A 12,242-nucleotide genomic window follows, 5' to 3' on the forward strand; every position below is an offset into this window, starting at 1 on the left:
TCTTATTCTTCAGCAAATTATTATCTACAAGGAAATTCAGGCAGGAAGTAACATTGACAAGAAGAACCCAAGTTATGTGTCCCTTCACAGACCAGATTCTGGAAGATAAAGATAATTCCTCCTAACCATAAAACCTGTAAAAATGATTAAGAATCCAGATAGAACCAGTCAGCATGGGCCAAGGTGACAGAGTTGTCATGGCAGAGCAGACTTGAAATTCTGATGTCACCCTGCTGTCAGTCAAAAGCCAAGAGGTGGGCCTGGTGGGACTCTCTGGAAACTATTGATAACAAGGAACTTCAGCAAGGCAAAAATACATTCTACATGAAATTGCTCTCAATATTACCAAATAAATAAAGGCTAAAATCACTATATAAAACTAAGAATAGCTTGAAAATAGAAAAAAAAATTCAGCAACTTTGCTGATATCTTTCAACTGCTAATCTGACAATGGGAACCCTTTTGGTGTCTATCTTCTGGAACTGGCTCTAATCAGAAGACCATTTTTTCCTATATTTCCTTATTGCTTGGAAATGACTTAATAATGGTATCCAAATTTTAAGGCTTGGTAAACAGATTTCACCAGTATCTGGGTCTTTTTTTTATGAATCACTTTAATCTGTGTCCTTCTTTTGAATGATCAAGTATGATTTTACTTATCTTTGGAGGTGGTATAAGGTCATCAATTTAGATTCTCCTTTCCCCCATTATATACATACATCAACGGCTTGGTACTTGCTATCCTGTCATGTTCAAATTTCCAGGTTTAATTACCTCCTAAGCAAGATGACCAACACCAGGGTGTCTGGCAATAGAATAGGGTTCTAAGAAAATGAAACCAAAAGTCAAGTGGTATTTGCTCCCTAGTCACACCTGCAGTGTTAGCAGTTAGCAAGGTGAAAAACAGAACTTATTACATAAACTATCTTCTTTTATCCCAGTTAAATCCTATTTATGATATTTCACATTTCCTAAAGGGAAAAGAAATGAACACTTACTAAGTACCTGATCCAGGTCAAGAACTAACTTGATCTTATTTAATTCATCAATGACAACATTATTGAGTAGCAATTACCCCCATTATACAGACTAGGAAATCCTGCCAGTAAGTTTAAGGACCAGATTTTGAACTAAGACATACCAGATTTCAAAGCTAATATTGTTAGTACTCAGAATTTTAAGGCTAGATCTTTGAGAACCAAGTGGAACATTTTAATATAATCCCTTTATGTTACAAATGAGGATGAATCCTGAAAAGGATGAGATTTGCCAAAGACACAATGTTTGTGGTGAAATGGGGATCTGAATTTAAATGTCCCAATTTCCTGTGCAGTACTGTGTCTAATAACACTTCTTGTGTTTGGCTGTGTGCATTTGTGCCTGGAGTAGAGTGTCACTCTTGATATAATTTATAACATCTCAAATGTCTCCAAATGAAATTCAAGTGTGTGACAATTTGAAGCTATACATTTTAGTGACTAAAAATATTAAATGTATTTGATAAGAATAAATATTTAATTGATGCTTATGAATTATCACATATTGTAGAGAGAAATCTTGTCTCCAAAATATTTATTTATTTAACCAAAAGCCTATAATTTACTGACATGATTGGCTATAAAAATACAGCCACATATAAGATAGAAAGGAGTCCCTGTCATGGAATTTACAGCTTAGTGAAGGATACAGACAAATAAATGGGCAATTATAATGCAGTGAGGTCAATGATATGACACTGAGAGTATAAGACGCCATGGGAACAGGAAGCAGGAACACTTAACCCAGGCTGGATTTTTCAGAGTAGATATGAAAGATGAATAAAAGTCAGATAGTTAAGGGAGGATAATTGAGTGCACAAATATTTCAGGAAATTTGTACATGACAAACATGTACATGACAAACATTTGTACACGACAACATGCAAAGGCCAGGGGTGCCATGGGAGTAGCAAGGTCCTGCTGGCACACCCTGGTGTTCAGCACAGCTACCTGAACGTTGGACAGGTCACAGAGGAGGCTGGCAAGCACTTAAGAGGCCTCTAACTAATGACCTCAGACCCTGACTCTACCAAATGCTGTCAACAGCCTTTTTCAACTTTTCTCATTTTCTGGGACCTGTTTTTAACCTACCCCCAACCAAAACAAAATGTCAGAGGCCACAGTACTCTGAACACGACTTGAACACAGAGGTGAGAAGCTCCTTCTAGTGCCACTGAAGTATATTTAAACAATGAAGCCAAGTCCTTGTCCTGGAGCTGTGGCCCTGGAGGGCCACAGAACCACCATCACAGTGTGGGTCTCAGGAGCTGGGAGCCAGAGGGTGCAGACCTGTCACCTCACAGGGGCAGGCTGGCCTGGTGTGGACACCTGCTCTACATACACCCACACCCTGCAACATCCCCAATTTCACGAACCTCTCGCTTCCCAACAAATGGGTATAAAACAAGTGAGGCAGAGCTGAATGGGATTGTAGGGCTAGCCAATAGCATGGCACTTTCCCAAGCCCTGATGAGCATGAATTTGGACCAATGGTGTTAACCCAAGTGTAGAAAAGCCCCCTAGACTAGCACATTCAGGCGGCAACCTCTATTAGGCTCACCTGTTGTCCCTGTGAGAGTTCTGTTTCTATTTTCTAATTTTATTTGTTCATTTTAGATATACTTTCTGTTCTTTTTCACACTTGAATAAATCCTGCTCTTTCCACCCTTGGATTCTGTTGTCGTGTTTGTAAGACAAGAACCCAGGGAAAAGTTGGTGATGAGCAATGGTGTCCATGGCAACAGTGGTGGGCATGGCCCACCATCTTGAGCTCCCACCCTGAGAGCCGTAACACACTCTCAATACCAGAGGAAGAAGCTGGCTCTTCCAGGTGCCACACTTTGAGCTGATTCCACCTGCCAGGAGAAGAGGAGAATGGAGTTTGCTCTCAAAGTCTGGCTTCACTAGTACATTGAGTGGTAGAGCACCTGCTGGTATGGTGAGGTTCTGAATTCAGTCTCAGTACCTTAAAAAAATAGAGAAATAGACATACATAAAAACATAAGTTCTCACTCCTGCATAATGATTCTCCAGCCCAGCCCAGGACAATTGTCCCTATCACCACAAGTAGCTGAAAAAACACTAGTAGTTTCTAGTGACCAGGAAACCCATGGGCGTGAGAATGTCCTTGTCCACATGTCAGGTAGACTTGTGAGGACAGGTGCAGTCTCAGTCCTGTGTTTGTCTGGGGTAACAGATAGTATGAGAAGGGCTGAGAAGGAGCTCAAAGCCACACAGACCCTAAATGGAGACATGACTTCATGCCTTTCCTTTCCAGAGGGAAGCTGTGCATAATCATAAACACCTAGTGGGAAGGGGAGGAAAGGGCTTCCCATTGTACACCACAGCCCTATCCCCTGAGCCAGGCTTACCCTCCAGAAGTGGCTCATCTGGAGAGTGTGAGAGAATTGCTGTGCATGTGTATGGTGGGTGGGCTTAAAGACAGTCTTAGAGAGTAGTGTGAAATGGCTTCCCTGGATTTAGAGGCGCTGGGAGGGGATCTGAGGTTAGGGTGGGAATAATGGGATGGGGCCTTTGATTCACATTTGCCTTTCTTTCATTCCTGTGTCACAAATTCAGTTAAACCTCTTTATATAGGATTTCAACCAGGAGAACATGAGCGACCCTTCTTCCTGCCCTATCTCCAAAGATCCTCAGAGGATCTTCTTCACTGAGTGTAATAGGCCCCTGTCAAGTCCTGATGGGATCCTTTGATTTCCCCTCTCAAGACCCTGTGGTTTGTTGCTATATGTGACAAAAATCCTGACAAGAACAAATTGTGGAGGAAACTCTTCTCCACCACTCTTTGAGAGAGAACAGTGCTCAGACACAGTGTGTATGCAAACATTATTAGTTGAATTGATTAGTTAATTATGTGAATTAAAATACCCAAGAAATCCAATATTCCTTATTACACTCTAGAGTCCCATGCCACCTTCCACTGTATTTCACAGGAGCTGAGGTCTCTTGGACAGAGTATTTTTGCTAGGATTTGATACTGTTTACAGAAAGGTAATAATTCAAAATAAAAAGAAAAGCTTCATCAAGGATATGAACAGGCAATGCACAGAAAATAAGTGAAAGTGACTGTTAGCCCTTTGAAAAGGTGCCCAATATCACTTTCTCTTATCACAAGATGAATGTAAATTGAAACTACAGTAAGATACCATTGCTTGCCGGTTAGGTTGGCAAACAACTAAAATGTGGCACGTGCTCTACTGGTGAGGCAACCGTGATGCAGGAGGGCCCTTTGGCACTGCTGGAGGGAGGGGAGAATGGCACAATTCAGATGAAGAGGAACTTGGCCAAACCTAGCAGAAAGATACCATTTGACAAAGCAGTCACCCTGGAAGTTAGTCTTTTGGGAATCGAAATTCTACAACACTATCCCAAAAACATACTAGCAAGAATAGCACAAGACAAGATGTGCAGGTACCATTGCAACACTATTGGTGATAAAGACTAGCAGCAGCTGGAACCGATGGGTCAATAGTTAAATAGGCAGAGCTTCCACCACACAGCAAAATACACTGTAGAAACACCAAGGAGGGTTTCTCACTACAGTGATTGCCAGGGGACAGTGTTGAGGGAAGCAAAGTGAAGAAAAACATGCATGATATGCTACCTTTTCTATAAGAAAGAAAAAATAGCTGTCTATGGACTAAGACCTCCAAGACTATGAGCTCCCAAATAAATATTTCCTTTAAAATTGTTCTTGTCTGGTCTTTTAGTCACAGCAGTGAGAAATCTGACTAAAACACAGGTCATGAGACCTTCCTATAGGAAGTGCCCTCCTGGCTACCTGGAGGAAAGAGCATCCTCCCTCCAGGACTATGAGCCAAGAAGAATCCGAACAGGCCTTCCTAAGTCCCTTGTTGATCACTGGTACCTCATATCCTTTTGCCTTCAATCATATTTCTCCATGACTGACCGTTCCTCATCAAGTCCACTATAAAAATCACTTTAATTTAACTGAGTTCCCATTTTGTTATAAAGGCTCTCAAGTCATGCGGAAGTTATAATTTGTATGCTTTTCTGTTTTCTGTTTTGATTTTTGGTTATAAGATCTTAATCATGAACCCAAGATGAGTAGAAAACATTTTCCTCCTCCACATTAGCATTTCTGCTTTTTGATAGAGGGAATAAATAATACATGGCATGATGAGTACGGTTCTGCTATGGACTGAGGTTGAAGAAGCTGCATCTGTGTACCAAAGACCCTACAGACATGTGACCCTGGCTAAGTGGAACATCAGAGGTGTGGTGTAGATTGGAAGTCAAAGTTATCTTGGGCTACTTTTGTCCCTTTTAACAGTCACTTCTTATCAACCTCTGTATCTGACACCCTTGTGACTTACAGAAAAAACTCTCAGAATGTATTGCTAAGCTTGAAACACCTCTAGCCTCCACCAACCTCAAAGCTGAGACACCTGAACCCTGTGGAGGAGACTGCGCCATCTCACTGGGGTTCACGTGCTGGAGGACCTCACCCATGTATTTAGTAAGTACACTGACTCATGACTTTTTATTCTGTGACTATGAAAGTTCATGTAACCTCTTTCACAGTGGAACGTCATCCAAACTAACTTGAATCTGTGTTTCAAGGCCATGGTCACACTGATATTTGGCTCAAAGTAAACTATTTTCTTATTTCCTTTAAAGTTGAGTTATTATTTTACATCAACAATTTCGAAGAAACTGGTCCCATTGGTAGTCTGGGGGAAAAGGAATTGGGTACTATGGTGTCATGCTTAAGAGTTTCTGTTTACCCTTTTTAACTTCTGAATTTGAACTACAGAAATACCTATCCTACACTTCCATAAATATCTTTTGTCCCTATACTGGGGAGACAAAATATACATACACAGCTTTACTACAAGATGGAAAATGTGACATGCTCTGAGGCAGAGGACAATTAAGTTACTGATGGACAGAAACCACAAGTCAACTCTGCTAACTCACTAGATATTATGACACAAATGATTAAGGCCATAGAGTGAAGTGACATGTGGATATATTAACAATAGGAATTAGCTAGGTGGTAACTAAATCCACAGGTAGGATGTGACTAGGTCACTGGAGTATGCCTCTGTCCCTGCTCAGTGAGAGCACTCTCTGCTTCCTGATGGTCACCTCCTGAGCTGTTTCTCCTCCTCTACACCCTCCTGCCATGATGTTCTGCTTTACTTCCAGTTCAGAGCAATGGAGTCGTCTGTCGATGGACTGAGACCTCTGAAACTTAATTATATACAAAAATAAATATGAATACATAGATAAACCTCATTAAACCAAGATAAATATCCTTTTAAATCATCTTCCTCTATAAATAAGGGAAATGTCTACAGGCTTTCCAATTCCACTCAAATGGAGGAAAGTTTATTTTAGGTACTGGAGTGTAATAGAAGGAAAAACAAATCAGGAACTTGGCCTTCAGAAATTCAATAGGCAAAATGTAACATCCACAGATAGCAATATTAGAGTAGCTAGTGCTGAACTAAAAGTTAAAAGGACTAGAGGATTATTTGGGAGAGAGAAACTCATACCAAAGGAGTCTCGCTAAAAACATTGAGCAAGTAGTTGAAGAAAGCTGATTGTCTAGTGTTCTGATGACCTTCTAAAAAGGTAGTTCAAAGGGGAAAATATCTCTATTACATGAGAACTCTGATGATTTTCTTTGGGGGTTCATTGCTTTGCAATTGTTAGCCCAGACCAGTATAATTCTGCCAAATGGACCAAGAGGAAATTTGTTTTCTTTGAAGGTTTGTTGGTCCAGTCTCTAATAGGTGGCCTAAATGCCCAGGCTTTAAAACCACAGGAATGCTAAGAAGAAGTTGGCATTATAATGATTTCCTTTTAGAAATGCCAAAAAAAGTATTAGAGGGTTTTGTAAGATCCTCTCTGAAGATCAAGGAGAACAAGAGACACCAGTCTCTCTGAGGCAGGCTAGAGGAGGAGGAGGAGGCAGATGCCACTGGGGACCCCTCCCAAGCCCCAGATTTCAAGGCACACGGAGGGTAAAGTCCTGGGGGGGGTGTTAGTAACTCCTCTGAAGATGGGCATAATTGTCCTCACCAACAGCCTGCCAGTCTGCAAGCCCTGCTGCTCTCTGGCTTCCTGAAGATGGAATTGTTCCATCAGAGAATGGTCTTTATAAACAAGCCTCCAAGAAACCCAACTGAATGTTCTGCTCTGAGTCAGCTCAGTCTTTATTAGCTGGAAGAACTGTTCTTCTGCAGCTCAGGTCACAATGGAGATTCTCCATTTAGATGTTGGAGCCAGAGCCCCATATCAGAAACATTACTAGCCAGAGGAGGAGTTTTTGCTAATAAAGTCTAATAGTGTTAACAAGATGTTAATATATCCACATGTCACTTCACTCTATGGCCTTAATCATTTGTGTCATAATATCTAGTGAGTTAGCAGAGTTGACTTGTGGTTTCTGTCCATCAGTAACTTAATTATATACAAAAATAAGTGTGAATACATAGATAAACCTCATTAAACCAAGATAAATATCCTTTTAAATCATCTTCCTCTATAAATAAGGGAAATGTCTGCAGGCTTTCCAATTCCACTCAAATGGAGGAAAGTTTGTTGGAAAGAGTGGCAGAGTAGAGACAGTCATCTAAGGACACTTCTTGCCACCAAGGGTGGTCTGATGATGTTGCCTTCCTGTGGTCCACAGAAGACATAGTAGATGATGGAACAGCTTCTACAACATTAAGGAAAATTATTAACCTGTGTTATATTATCCCAGAGAGCAAATAACTCCTCAACCAAAGATCTGGAGCCAACACCCACCAGATTCTCCAGATCTGAGGCACTGCCCCACTCAGGAGGAGACTCCTGTGTGTCCCTCCTCTCACTGCACTGCTGTGCTACCTACAGTGGCCTCCTCTACTCAGCAGCAGTCATTCCAGCACTACTGTGGAGTGGGTAGTGCTCAAGGCTAAGGAAGGGCATTACTTCTGTGGAGAGATATCAGTGGCCAGGGGCTTGGGTGAAACTGGTGGGACACCTGTCCTAAGGCCCTACCAGACTGAGACAGCGCCACCCAAAGGCCAGAGGACAGACTATTCCTCACCTTTCATGGTGTCTGTTTATTTCCTGTAGAACTTGTTGGCCATGGAGATGATGATGATGACTGATGACTAAAATTAAGACAATGATGATCCCTAAGCTGGTCACTGAAACAGATGAGGTACGTGGAGATCTGCTGGTAACTGGGACTGTTGATGTTGGTGCTAAAACAAACAAAAGAGCAAAATCCCTGTCAAAATTAAAAATATCCATTGTTCAGCACCCGTTTTCCCCATACAGTGCATTCAACTCATATATACTGACTCATTATGGGACAATTATTCTACCAGGTCCTGGGAGTACAGAGATGAACAGAGGTTGTGCTATGTCCTTATAGAGCTCACATTACAACTGAAGGGGACAGCAAAAGTTCATCCAATTTGTTGTAACAAGAGAAGGCCTGGAAGTTTACAGAAATGTATATAGACCTGGGAACTAGTTGGCCGACCATTAATGACTGCATCATTGATTAATGGACAATGGGGGCTCCTGTAAAGAAGAGACCTTGGGAGGTGAGATGAGAAAGGAGGCTAGTGACAAATCCACATGGCTATCACTGATTGTCCAGTCAAGAAGCTGATAAAGAAGTCAGTCATTCAGCCCATCAAATTTTCCATTATATGCACATGCTCACATCCCACAGGGAAGTCATCAGACCTTTAAAGAGAATTCCTACATCTTTCACATCCTGCTGAGTTTCATAGTAACTCAGCTCTCTACCTGGCATTTCCTCCAAGTGCTCTGAGAATTCCCCGAGCCAGTGATTGCAATCTCCCATGGAGACCTTCCTTAAAAATTCTGTCAGTTCTTTCTCATTCTCCCACTTCTCCTTGATCCCTCTGGCTCTAGGATTAATCACTGTCCACTCCATGTGCATCACGTTTAAGTAGAGAGATGGCTGTCCATCAATGCTGAAATTCCAGAATGAACCAATGTGATTTTTTCCTTCAAACTGACAAGACATCTTGGCCTGCAGGGTGAGATGACCTGCAATACACAACAAAACTATCATCTTCCACTCTTGATAGATTCATCACCTCCCAATAAGTTGAGAATTTCTCTGCACATTTAGAGGCCTGTATTCTTTTCTCCCAGATTTGCCCTTTCTTGCCCATTAAGCCCCACATCCCTCTAAGGCTGGGCCAATGTTAATCTCTTTTACACAAATACATCCAGAGCCTCCTCCACATGTGCACTCCACCCCTTCCTCTCTCCTGCTCTATCTCTTCACCCCATTCCATACTTACCCATGGTCTTATTTTTTTTCCAAGTCCATGTCAAGCAGGATCATCCTGAGATCTTGCCCCAGTTCTCTCAGCATTTCGGTCAATTGTGTCCATGTTTTGGTGGCATTCACCTCCCTTCCCAGGTGACCCAAAGGTTTGATCTTGTTGCTCTCACAGTCATACTGAAGGAAAGTGGTCTTATCCACTGAGCCCTGCACTTCACACCAGGACTCCCCAGGTCTGGACTGAGATTTGACTGTGAAGTCGAGGCAAAGAGAGTGGGTACCTGTGAGAGAAACGTGGATGTGAGATTCAGGACAGGGAGAAGACAGCCATTAGTTCCCATCATTTTGTGACTCTCAGACTCCCTCTGAAGGGCCAGGCTGGCAGATAGAGGACTCTTCATCCTAGACCCCCTCAATCTTCTAGATCCTTATTTTGGTGTCACATTTAACTGATATTGTAGGATGCTCTCATGCTATCAGGGACCCCTCACAGGCACAGTGTTACCAGGAGAAAATCTGAAAGCACTTTCAGTGACCTCTACCAACTTCTGGGTACAAAAAATACAAGATGATATCTGTTCTCCTTAAACTTAAAACCTAGCTGAACAGTCAGTATTTCCAATAGAGAGAAAAAGGAGGCATCAGGGATCACAGGTCAATTCATCATGGTCTTGGTGTTCAGGGAGGTCATCATGGAGTAGATACAGGAACATGGCAGCAGAGGGGAGCTGCCACACAGGAGCACAGAACCTAGTCTGGTGTCCTAGGCTGGGGCCCTAGGAGCTGATCATCAGATTCCAGGGAACCTCTCTAGCCAAACCACACCCTTTCCCCATTCTTTAGAAGAGGTATCCACTTATCTGTGCCCAGCATGGAGCCCCAATCTCTTCTCCCTGTTTCCAACCAGTTCTTTTTTTATTTTTATTTTATTTTTAGTTTAGGTGGACACAAAACCTTTATTTTATTTATTTATGTGGTGCTGAGGATCAAACCCAGTACCTCACACATGCAAGGCAGGTGCTCTACCATTGAGCTACAAACCCAACCCCTAACCAGTTCTTGCTAACGCTCATGACTCACAGTCTTCCAAGCTTCTACTAGCAGCATAAGTAGCAAAAGAAGATAGCTATTGGAATATACCGGAGACATTCTATTGAGAATAAGTCTCAGAGAAACACGCAAAATTAGCCTCTAGGGTGTGGGCATGCCCCAAACCTACCATTGGAGGACTAAGGACCAGTCTATTGAAATTCAATGAAGAAAAAGGTTGTTTAAGGCATGTTTAGCAGGTAATGCAAAACAGAATTACTTATTAATAGAATTCTAAAAATTAGAAATGCAGATGTTAAAAAACAAAATTCACTGTGAATACCCAGTCTCTGTAGGGGAAGCAGAGCTTGCTGGAGGTTATATGAGTTCCTTCCTTCTACATACTGCTTCTCCTCTTTTCCCTGCCTCTTTTGCTATCTGCTTTCTTCCCATGTCTGTATTTTCTCCCAACCTCACTCTCCTCTGTCCCATTACCTCTAACCTTTCAAACCCTTCCTCTTAAAGACTGAGATCCATTTGCATTCAATACCCCACAATGAGAGATTCAGTCAATACAGACACGAGCCCTAGAGCCCCAGAATTACCTTTTTGGTTGAGAAATAGAGGCTGACAAAGATGATCACTTTCAGGTGGATAATGATGAAAATGAACACAAGTAATTTTTAAGAATGGTCTTTTGATGGGTGGTGCAAAGAATGAACTGCACCTTGCTGAAACAGAGGCAATAGATTATGAAGGCAGTCCCAGTAAGGCAATGGTGGCAGTTTTGAAAAATATCTGTGCAGTAAATAATTTCCCTTGGGGACTTGAAAATTACACCATGTATGGTCTTGATATGAAGTGTGGTTCCTGGTCTGTGCACACTGTGGAGGAATATCCCAGGGATGTCAAGCTCTTTAGTGAATCTGAAAAGCTGTTGGACCCTAGAAGCAGTAGCAAGGTTCAACAGAAAGCAGTAAAACTTGTTTCTGCTAAAGGTGATGATTTTGTTGATGAAGAAACTAAATAAAAGCACTAGTGAGGAAACCTCTTTGTGACTCTCCAGCTAAAATTGCACAACAATGACATAAGAACAGGGAAGATGAAAAACCACTGACACCTAGATCAAGAGGTCAAGAATCCTCCAGAACACAGAGAAAAACTCCTGAAAAACCAAAGACCCACTTCTGCCAAAGCAAAAAAAAAAAAAAAAAAAACCCAAAAAAACAAAAACAACAACAACAACAAAAAAAAAAAAACAGAAATGAAAGAAAGTACAAAAGGGTCCTTCTCTTCCCAAAATGGAAGCCAAGTTCTTCAATTATGTGGAGAGATGTTTCTGGATTATTGATCTGGAGGCTATTCAAGATCTCTGGTATTGGAGAAAGTTTCTTTAAGAAAACAGTTTACCAGTTTGTCAAAAGTTTCTGTCTTAAATCTCTAGAAACATATGATCTACTAAATTGAATCAGGAGGGCATAGAAAATTTGAATGTACCAATTTCAAACAATGATATTGAAGACACCGTCAAAATGCTATCAACAAAGAAAAGCCTAGGACCAGATAGCCTCTCAGCCAAGATATACCAGAACTTCAAAGAAGAACTTACACCAAATTATTTCATGAAGTAAGAAAGAAGAGGGACCTTCCAAACTCATTCTATGAATCTAATATCATCTTGATACCAAAACCAGACAAAGACACTTCAAGGGAAGAAAATTTCAGATCAATATACCTGATGAACATAGATACAAAAATTCTTAATAAAATAATTGCAAGTAGCATATCAAAACACATTAAAAAGATACTGCATCATGATCAAATGGGGTTAATTCTAGTGCTGCAAGGTTGTTTCAACAGATGAA

Source organism: Urocitellus parryii, unplaced genomic scaffold, assembly GCF_045843805.1.
Source record: "Urocitellus parryii isolate mUroPar1 unplaced genomic scaffold, mUroPar1.hap1 Scaffold_123, whole genome shotgun sequence".
Taxonomy (NCBI): Eukaryota; Metazoa; Chordata; class Mammalia; order Rodentia; family Sciuridae; genus Urocitellus; species Urocitellus parryii.